The sequence below is a fragment of the Sycon ciliatum genome, chromosome 3 (assembly GCF_964019385.1).
Source record: "Sycon ciliatum chromosome 3, ocSycCili1.1, whole genome shotgun sequence".
Lineage (NCBI taxonomy): Eukaryota > Metazoa > Porifera > Calcarea > Leucosolenida > Sycettidae > Sycon > Sycon ciliatum.
Window position 1 is genome coordinate 28,435,481 of NC_088645.1, and position 11,535 is coordinate 28,447,015.

The window sequence follows — 11,535 nt, forward strand, 5'->3', positions numbered from 1 at the left end:
TGAAATTGGCTGCCCACTGTAAAACTCCCTGTTTGAGAGTGCTTTGAAGATTCTTCGCCTCCTGATGGATCAAAGTACGAGCGCTCCCTGTGGATTCGATTATATGAAGGTGAGTTGTTCAAGAAATCAGTGTCTTCTTTCTGTCTCTGCCCTCACGCTGGCACAATATCAGCCTCGATATCCATGACAGCCCGCACCTAAGTACCTCTCGTAGACTGCCCTGACTTAGCTGTATTCTCGCCCTCCGTGGTGATTGAAGACCCATGGAAGAAGTTGTTCAGAATGATGTCCTGAGAATATAAAATAAAATAATTCCAGGGAATTGTTACAGGGTATTTTGGAAGGATGGAGAGAGAGAGAGAGAGAGAGAGCACTGTTTTGAAGTGTTTGTCTCACTGTAATTACTCCAGATTATTGAATGGTGTATGATCTACTCGATATTTTCCGCAATGGTTTTTCCTGATTTGCGGGATCTCTTCTTTTGCTGTTTGCGTGTTTACAGGAATTGACTGTCTGGTGTATCTGCACCAGATCCTGGGGAAGTGAAGTCAGATGCAGAGGCAGGGTCGTCCAGTGATGCAACACTGCCGTTCTATGTGCAACGTCACCGCTAATTCCCCCGGCGAAAACACAAACACGTGAAGAGACTACAGTATTGACCGTTCTGGTAATGAATCGTGACTGATCGGACAGTCGATAATCGAAACACAGAGCACCAGCATGATGTTTTCATATTGGGAACCACACACCAGCTCAATTCTCAAGCCCAAAAATTGATTAATACAAAACACAGAGCGACGCAACAAGAGATCATCCGGAAACCAAACCAACCTGGGTCTGATGCACTGAATAGTCCTGAAATACGCAGGCCACACAAAGCAGTGCAAGCACAGACTGTTACAAGGTACATGCATTGCAGAACAAAGTGTAACCAAAGATACACAGGGTTATAGCTGCACACTCGTGCATGTGCTCGCTCAGCCCAAGAACACGCAGGATGATAGAAATAATCCGGGGGAAACACGCTAATGTCATGACCGGGGAGTGGGCCAGACATACTCTCAGGATTCTATAATTCCAGGTTCTTTACGGAAATATACCAGGAGTCCAGATACCCATTCCTCACCCTCACCACACAAGAAGACCAAAGCTTCACTCTAGGACCAAGCTCAAACAACAGAGAAGCAACAAGAACAACAACCAGCGATCGATGCAAAGCATCGAGCTATATACTACAAGACCTAGTAGCGTGCACGGCGCGGAGCGAGCGAGTAGCCAGCAAAGCAAGAATAGTGATAGGTTTCACAACACTATTGATCGACAAGACACATCGCCGCCACGGCAAACACTTCATAAAGACACATGTATAAGCAGACGGAATACAATACAGATAATGACATTGTAGCAACACACGGACACGACACTAGCACCGAAGTAAGCATCAAGACGTAAATAGTGCAGCTCTGAAAAAGTAAAAACTACATTGACATGTACATTGGTGTGCCGAGTAGTATCATCCTTGATCACCCATCCAACCAAGACGTTATCAGGTCCCAGACGCCGAGATCCCACGCCGAATGTGAAGTGCATCTAGCCTTGAACCTGTTGCACAAGGCACACACATATGACAAAAAATGACATCCACTCCGATTATTTCCAGAGGCCAATCATAACAGAACACAGAAATGAAACCACGGACTCAACAAAGTAAACGCAAAGGAAATTAGTTAAAATAATCCATGAAGTACTATGTTAATTCCAGCGCTGACTGCAGTGTGGCGTCATGGCCCGATACCCGCGGAGCATAGACACAAACTCCATTTGACAGGGGCACGACATACTATTTTGGAATAAAGTCACAGGGGCGTAGCACCCGCTACGACTGGTACTATCATGGCCGCACCACTTTTCGAAAAGTGTGGTCCGTCTGGAACGTGCAAAACCGTAATAAAAAATCAGGATCCGGCGATATTTGCATATGCGCATCAGACCTTTTCTAGACTCGTACTCGTAGATCTGTTATGCATCTGCAGTCGTACTGAGTACTGTACTCGACTCTACTGCACACTGCGCCAGAAGTGTGCCAGAAGTTCCCAGAACGCAGGATTTTGTGTCTTTTACAAAATTTCCCGGGGGGGGGGGCGGACCCCCTCCAACACGGCCTTCCGCCGCACCGACCTTCGGTCGTACCACTTCCAAAACCCCTCCTACGCCCGAGTCATAAAGTACAGCACTCCAATAACATGACGGACACCTCGTGCAAATGCGTGGTCTGTTCATCCGGCCAACTCGGCCACGCATGAGAGTGTGTGCATGTACGCGCGCACGTGCACACACACCATGTATTCGGTGCGTATGGCGTACCTGTTGCGGAGATAATGAAGATGGAATCATTATCATGATGTTACATGTACATGTACAGTGTATGTTTGAGTGTAAAGTAAATTTTATTTTATTACACATTTCTTCGACACAACTTACTCCACATCTTCGCATTTCTCATAATCCATCCATCTACACTCCGTCTCAGTTGAGGAAACTTCTCCCAGGTATACACTAGTCACCACAGCCATGTGATGACATTGGGATGGGCCCCAAGCACGACTGCACTCTCCAGTTACAATATAATTTATTTGTCCAGATTATCTGTGAAGACAAAATGCAATGCATAGCGGCAATCGATGGATGAAGAGAGAGTTTGTAAATACACATATCTTTCCACTTGTTCAGGAGCTTACCTTTTGGAGTTCACATCGTTTACACGATCTCTTATGCTGTCTTGCACCTTGGCTTTGTTGACCATGGATACGCCATCCCAGAAGACATTCTACAGGAGCTACTAATGCAGAGCGTTTTTCACGCTCGATCTCGGCGATCTACCTCGTCACGCCTATAAAATCCTCCGTGACACTGGCTACAGTCACAAGAGATGTCTCAGTAAGGTAATAAAGCACGACAACGCCGTCGAGATCAAGGACAAAGAGAAAACAAAACACTCACTGAAAACAGCAAAGAAGAAACGAAGAAATGTACACGATTCCTATATGTTGCCACTGACAACTGGTTCGGTGGAGACGACGCTACTTTTGTTTGTCCCCAGTGGGATCGTTGCTATGCGTATCGAAGGAACTGTGACGTCATCACTTAACAGCCCCATAGTTCTGACAAAGACGTCCTCACCATGAGCGATTCCGACGTATCAGACGAGCTTGAAAGCTCAGAGCCTGAGCTGAAAATGTTTGGCTTCGGGCATGAGCCGAAATTTTCAGGAAAGGACATGGCGGTGGCTTCCATTCGGACTCTAAATGTGGATGAAGCAGAAATTACTGCAATTGGAGAAGTCGCTCTCCATCAGCAACATCTGGCAACCGGTTGGCTGGGCTATTTCGAAATGAAGCGGCAGCCAAAGCAGCTCAGACAAGCCTGACAATCCGTAAGTGTTTCACAGTATAGTCCTACGTAATGCTCACAAATCGAATCGTTCTCTTCATATCGAAAATTGTGTGAAATTTTGTATTCGCACAGTACTCAGATCAATAGTCTCCTCACTCGTACTCCTGTACATGGAGTTTGCTGCGTAACATGGCTAGTATTATCTCCGTGCCAGTCGTGCAATGTGTATCGGTTCACTTGTGCTTTATCTCACACAAGTGGCCTGCACCTCAATTCGTATTGTGGCGAAATTCATTCTCACCTTTTGCATTATCACTTAGTCTTTACAGAATGCTGAGACGTTCTCTTGTATTTCACGTAGCTGTGCACCAACAATTACGCTGTGCACTCTAGCAGCAGCAGCACAGTAGCATATTGAGTGCGTTTTGCCCTACTGTGGTGTCTCATGACTGCATTACCGGAACAGCTGTCCTTCTTGATTATCATTCTAAAATGTGTGCACATATCCGCCTGCGCCCCACACGCACGCACGTGTGCTCACCTTGGTCGGCACATAGTATAGTAGTCACACATGCTCACGCACGCAGACACGCAATTTCACAAGCGCGTGCGCACACGACTGCATAAGCATACAAGTGCCTGTGCACATGCTCGTGCACGCACACATGCGCGCACTCATGCACTTGGTTGCACACGCACACATTCCTCAGGATCACTAACGGCAATGCATCTACTACTTGTCATTCCATGTCCCTCCCGTAAGGGGGAGAGAATGACATAAAGGAGAACACAGAATAGATGACATGAATATCTTTGGAATGTTATATTACATTACACAAAAGCACACGCATGTGCGCGCACACACACACACTCACGCAAGTGCGCGCACACACACTCAGTGTCACGTGCGTGCGCGCGCACACACTCACGCGCGTGCACCCCCACACACAATAATAATAATGTCTGTCTCTCACGCGCGTGCGCGCAAACACACACACTCACGCGTGTGCACCCACACACACAATAATAATAATGTCTGTCTCTTACGCGCGTGCACGCAAACACACTCACGGGCGCGCCCACGCACACTCTCACGCGCGGGCGCGCACACACTCACGCGCGTGCGCGCACACACTCACGCGCGTGCGCGCACACACTCACGCGCGTGCGCGCAAACACTCACGCGCGTGCGCGCACACACACATTCGCGCGCTTGCACGCATACACACACACTCACGCGCTTGCACGCATACACACAATAATAATAATGTCTGGCTCTCATCTGCATCCATACTGAGAAAACCCAACGAGTTCCCGAATAGGTGTACACTGTTGCTGGTATGTGGACTATCTTCTCTCCTTGAACTGCGGGTCATTGCGTGATGTAGCTTATCAGCAGTACATACTGTGTGTTTATACAGGAAAAAAACATGCCAGCTAGAGGCGCTGGCGCTGTAAACAGTCCTTCATATAACCTTGGGGCGGTGGCAGTGGTCGTAGCTCAACAGTGAGTCACTGCGACCGATGGTACAGCCGCTCTTGATCTTCTTCCTGTAAAATCAAGAACAGCAATCGCAGACAGGTTCATCGATCGCACGCAATAGCCTAGGGAAACAGGAGATCTACTGCCGTCCACCTCATTAAGCCGGTTTCGGAAAGCTTCACATTTCGTACTGATGTAGTCCAAAACAATTCTACAAATGCTTTGGAAAAGAAAGAACTACATACAGTAGCTAGTGTTTTTGAAATATTGCACTCACCTCCGCTTTTCGACTGACGCTTCACAGTGTGGCGTGCGAAAAAGGACACACCACAGTTTCATCCACCAGCGTCCGCATCGGATGAGTGCATAATATTCCTCCTGAAAATCCTCCTCTGCCAAATGGCTGGAACACACGCGAAGGATTTACATTGTAGTCCCGAAATTGTCAAGCAAATAATTATGCCGCTTGATAGCTGCTATGGTGCACTGCTCGGCCTGTGCGAGGCACAAGCCTTCGGAAATTGGTGCAGGTTCATCCCAGGGGGGTTACCAGTAAGATTATAGTAGCCAACAACACAGCCAGAAGCCATGATGACACAAATACCCTCTTCTTCCATGGACAAACAGAAAGAAGATGCGAAATCCCAGTGTTTCTGGATCTGGCCAAAGGATCACCAAGTCTCAATGACGTCACGGCACGGACCCGAAAAGGACAATTGCAAACTGATATATCTCAAGAACGCTTGGTCGGATCGAAGTGGGACCTTCACCATTCGACTCAGCGTGCAAAACTCTACGGACCATGAAGTTTTGATTTTTGGGTGTAGTTCCCCTTTAACTGTTGGTCGCAGCACGGTTGGAAAAAATCCTTCTGCTTCCAAGCAGGACTTCAACCTGGTACCTCTCGTATCTCAATCATGGTCTTAGACCAACCCACTTTTCCTGCCTGCTGTGAGTCGCATGCGTATGAGTAAAGGTGACTGTCCTCGGTGCAAAAGTGAGGGTTCTGTGGAGGGTACAGTATGGTATTAGATTTGACCTTGCGAATTTGTTTTGTTCAAAAATGTTGAAGTTGGAAGAAAAAAGAGTTACAAAGGAAGAACAATTATTGAAATAATCTACTTGGAGATAATAATTTTAATATAGCTATGAATAGGATGAAGGCCGCAGACATCATCGATTCTGGGTTTTCAATAATATTTTTGTTATAAAATACACAGTAATAAATGTCAAACAAATAACGTAGTTGCGTGATGTCTGCGGCCTTCATCCTATTCATAGCTATATTAACAATTATCGAGGATAGCAATAGCCACTGTTTTTATGAGTATCAAGAAGACATCCGGGAGCGATCATAGAATACAAGACTGATGTTAGGAGAAGTCTAGTACAGAGAGGGTCAAAACCGGGTCTAAGTGTAACCGGCTACTGCGGGTTTAGGAAAAGAATCATCTTTATTCGTACTGCACAGGGTTATATATGATGTAAAGGTGTCAACTAGATAGGCGGGATGGTAGGTGATAGGCCGAAGGGCCGTGGATAGAGGGGATAGGAGTGTGAACAGCAGGTAACACTGTTACACCATCCCACTCCCCTAAAGGAAGCATTGGGTTCTACGAGCAACTCAAGTAGGTAAATCTGCATGTGGATAAGCGGAATAAGTCGAGAACCCAACAGTCAAATCGCGAGGAAAATTACACAGAATGCAGTGCAATGGAATTCCAGAAGTTAACTCAGCTGCAATATCAGTGAAGATTCCTTGAATTTGAATAACGTCTTAAAAACACAATGTCTCTGTCAGACTCATCGCGCAAATTAGTTGCGGGTTCCCATGTAGCTTCGTCGACAGGATAGCCCTGCCAATGGACCAGGTCCTCTCGCTGCCCCTACGTTCTCGGTGATCAAGAATTTCTTCGACCATGAACCGTGTGTTTCCATCGAGGTCAGTGAATGATGGTGGTGGAGGTTGCTCTCTGCCAGGAATAGCGTTTTCCTCATACCGCCGCAAGGCAGTAATGTTGAAGACGGGATGGCAACGAATCGTGCGAGGAAGCTCCAAACGATATGCGTTTGAGCTAATCTTTGCCTGCACGCGGTAGGGCCCAAACCACCTTGGCCGCAGCTTCCGGGACGGTTGAAGACGGGCCTCTGGCGTTAGCAAGAAGTCCTTATAAACAAGCTCCATATCACCAACCTTTAACTGGCTGGGAACCCTTCCACGGTCTGCGTACAGCGCCTGGCGTGCTTGAGCGGCCACTGAGGCATCACGGGCAATGTCTAATGCATCACGTTGTTGCTCAGTGATGCTCGATGGACTGGGCCACGTCCGGACAGCGTTCACCTTCTTCGGGTCAGGTGAAATATGAGAGCCGTTGATGTAATGCCCCAAGAACAGAACTTCCGAAGCGCCGAATTCGCACTTCGATAACTTGCAGAGCAGTTGGTTCTTCCTGAGCACGTCCAGCACCGTCCGCACATGGCTTAGATGCTCTGACCACGATCTGCTGAATATGAGAATGTCATCCAGAAACACAACTACAAAATCTCGTAAGTACGGGCGGAGGATGCTGTTCATCAGAGTCTGAAATGTGGCCGGTGCATTAGTCAGGCCGAAACCCATTACCCGGAATTGATATTGCCCAAACGGTGTATTGATGGCCGTTTTCTCGACATCGTTCTTCTGAATACGGATCTGATTGTACCCTGATCTTAAATCGAGCTTCGTGAAATACGTGAAATACGTGTTCCCCTGGACTGTGTCAAATAGATCATCCACATTGGGCAGGCAAGCCGTATTCTTCACAGTAATTTTGTTAAGATCCCTCCAGTCGCATACCATGCGCAAACTGCCATCTGCCTTTTTTACGAAGAACACGGGTGCGCCATACGGGGACTTACTAGGCTCAACAAAACCCTTTGCGAGTAGTTGCTCCAGTTGCGACTTCAACTCGTCCATTTCAGGCTTGGGGAGACGATAGGCTGGACGTGACGGCGGCGGTGCACCCTCTTCAAGCCGAATCTCATGATCTACGGATCTTTCAGGTGGAAGTGCTTCCGGCAGTTCATCAGGAAAGACATCGGAATACTCACGAAGCAAGTCAGCAACTTCGGGCTTGTTAGAGTTGGGGATACTCAGAGGTGGATCAAGACCGGAGTCATCCTCAGCTGTGACCCATGCTAGGAAACCTTGTTCGCCGTTTCTGAGCGCATGACTAGCCTGACAGCCAGAAATGAACATGTTTTCGATTTGCGAGTCTCCGTCCTTGTCCTGAGAAGGTGCACTTGGCAGGCCATTCCCGTCCACGATTATTTCGTTGGTCCGGAAATTGATTCGTGGGTTGTTCCTAGTGAACCAGGGCCTGCCCAATATCGCGTCGTAGCGGGCGAGGGGAAAGACGGTAAACTGCTGTTTCTCCTTGGAGTCGCTGACAACAACATCTATGGCATTCGTGGTCTCCATAGCGTGTGAGCTCGTTTTTCCATCCGCTAATGTGACTTTCAGTAATTCCGATCCCAACTCTGTTGGCACCTTGTGTCTTCGGACGAACACCTCAGAAATGAAGTCGTGGGTTGATCCACAGTCGATCAACACTGTCGCTGCACGGCCGTACAGTTTGGCTTCCACCCGTAGTAGCTCGTTCTCTTTTTCAGCGACGACACTGCCGACGTGCGCTTCGCGGCTCTTCTTAACATGTTTTTTGGAATCAACACAACTAGTAGCGGTAGCAGCAGCAACATCCGCGGCAGGCTCATCTTCTCCGCAATCGACTTCGTCAACCAATAAGTCACTGAAGCGATTCTTCGTGGCGATTGGAGCGGCAGTGGGACAGGGTGGTGCTCTTCTCAGCGCCAGTGATCGCACCGCTGCCACTGGCGTCCAGAGTTTGGGTGGTGGTGAACTCGCGGGCAATCTCGGGCTAAATGTCCCTGCTGTCGGCAAGCGAAACATCTGCCAGCACTCATCAAGCGATTACGGTCTTCTGGCGACAGTCTGGTTGGTCTTCGGATATTTGGTGATCCTGCAGCTATGCCATCTGGTTGGTGTCGATTCTCGGCCGTTACGGTCAGTTCTGCTTGTATAGCCTTCGACAGTGTTGTCGGATGCTCCTTGAGTACTTCACGCCTCAAATGGCCCCAGCCTACATGTTCGAAATAAGCCATAGGCGGGCATTGCCCACAAGAAAACTCGAGGCATAAGTAACTTCTTCCTCCTGTGTCGCAAATCCTATGGCTTTTATAGCTAAGTCCATGCTAAATACCCACTCCCGAAACAAATCTGCCTCACCGTGAAATGCTGGGGGCTCCTTGACATGGCGCTTGGTAATATTATCGCGAGGGTGTTCTCTGGTGCTTAGCCCTGGGCTGGATGGGACTTGAAATGGTGTCGCAGGAGTTGGAGTGATGGCGGCCACGAGCCGTCGCAACTCTTGTAGAGCCAGGTACGCTGTCACGGCGATGACGGTCAGCAGGACCGGAAGGCCAGTACTAGTCAGGTCGATGGAAATCATCCTCTCTGCTACCAGTGTAACCGGCTACTGCGGGTTGAGGAAAAGAATCATCTTTATTCGTACTGCACAGGGTTATATATGATGTAAAGGTGTCAACTAGATAGGCGGGATGGTAGGTGATAGGCCGAAGGGCCGTGGATAGAGGGGATAGGAGTGTGAACAGCAGGTAACACTGTTACACTAAAACCCATTCGGTTCAGATGGTCGCAACCGACAGGGGCTCTACAAACCGTGGATGGTTGTAGAAAGGTCACTGTTTCTGAACACCTTGTTCTCTACCTTGCTACATACTGCCAACCAACAACATGTTAGGGGTACAGTATGTGTAACCGTTACACCTTCTTCTGCCTTCCTATCACTGCTCACCTATGTACTCGCATATCACTGGTCACCTATGTACGCTCCTATCACTGCTCACCTATGTACGCGCCTATCACTGCACACCTATGTACGCGCCTATCACTGCACACCTATGTACGCGACTGTCACTGCACACCTATGAACTCGCCTATCACTGCACAGCTTGCGCGCTTGTGCGCGCCTATCAGATGCACACCTTGTGCAACTTCTAGCACTTACTTAACCTTGGCACCTGTTATTCTACTTACTGTATAAAACTGCTTCTTTACTAATAAAGAGACGATTATTCCTCAGCTGACTAAGTGAGACGTTTACATTGGTAGCTGAGGATGGTTCTCGATTGTTATCTTCCGTTTGCACTGGTTCCTTCTGACGTCTGCTGTCTTATCGTTCCTGGTACTCAGTTTACTGGTTTTCGCCGCTATTCGGGAACTGCTGCGGGTTGCTAGGCTATTAGCCAACGGTCCAACGCTAACAACAGTACCTGTGACTCCTTGGAAGGGTATCGGAGCCGCGGTCAACCAGAATCGGCCTACATCGAGACGTGGGCCTAGTACGAAGGAGCCTCCAGTGTTCGGTGGCTAGGCAAACCGGTTAAAGGAGTGGTCTTTCGCCATACATTGCACGGAACTGCCCAGGACAAGGTCACCCAAACGCTGGGCGTCAGTCAGTTCGGTGCGTTTGCTGGCGCGACAAAGGGTACCTTCAGAACCGACTCCGATCACCGTTCACAACAGGTTTGCTGGCCTGGTCGTGGAAGAACCTGCGTACTGCGACATTGATGACGATGAACTGGACTGCAACCCGCTGCAACCTGGAATTATTGAAAATGTACACCTCGGCAATGTCGTCGTCGACAAAGAGCACGAACTGTTGCGGGTTGTTGGGATGATTAACGGTCGCGACGCAACTATGCTGATCGATTCTGGGTCCACTCACGATCTGATATCCGACGCTTTCGTTCGTCAGCACCAACTCCCAACAAAATCCAGCTCCGAAGTCCTGAATGCTTCCCTGGCTAACGGCACGTCATGTCAGATGTCAGGTGTCACGGAAACACTCGATATTGTTGTTGTAGACTTCAGTGACCACCAGGCCTTCAGAGTGTTTTCACTTGCCAAGTACATGTATGACGTAATACTCGGAAAGCCCTGGCTTACCAGGTATAACCCCGATGTCAACTTCCGTACCAATCAGGTAACATTCGATGGAAAACCAATCTCAACCAGTAAGGCGCTTGATTGCTCTGACCCAGTAACCCAGTTGCCCAGTTACCCAGTTTCCCAGTTACCCAGTTATCCAGTTGCCCAGTTGCCCTGAGTCACCAAGTCACAGAGTCACCAAGTCACCAAGTCATGGAGTCACCAAGTCACCCAGAGTCGCGCAGTCACCAAGTCATGCATTCACCCAGTCACCCAGTCACCCAGAGTCATGGAGTCACCAAGTCCCAGAGTCATCCAGAGTAACCCAGTCACCCAGAGTCACCCAGCCGCCTCAGCCGCCTACAACCGATTTGGACGGCAACACAGGGTACATTGTTGAGGAAATCTTGGATCACCGAGTATGCAAAGGCACACGCGAGTTTTGGTTAAGTGGAAGAGTTATGATGAGACAAGCTGGGAGCCAGAGAATGTTCTCAAGGACGAGTCCGGAAGAAACATTGCTCCACTTGTGTTCTTAAGTATTTCATTCTCTTGTGTTTTGCACAATCTAGAGGAGGGGGATGGTGTAACCGTTACACCTTATTCTGCCTTCCTATCAATGCACACCTATGTATGCGCCTGTCACTGC

The 11,535-nt window shown here is 48.6% G+C and overlaps 1 long non-coding RNA gene across 1 annotated transcript; it reads right to left on the bottom strand.

Annotated features, from left to right (window-relative positions):
- Positions 1 to 1,145: 1,145 nt before the first annotated feature.
- LOC135812632 (uncharacterized) lies at positions 1,146 to 3,102 on the bottom strand. Its single transcript, XR_010552884.1, has 3 exons — positions 2,739 to 3,102; positions 2,482 to 2,646; positions 1,146 to 1,602 (listed from the first exon to the last, which is right to left on the bottom strand). It is a non-coding gene; the product is annotated as an uncharacterized LOC135812632 (long non-coding RNA).
- Positions 3,103 to 11,535: the final 8,433 nt, after the last annotated feature.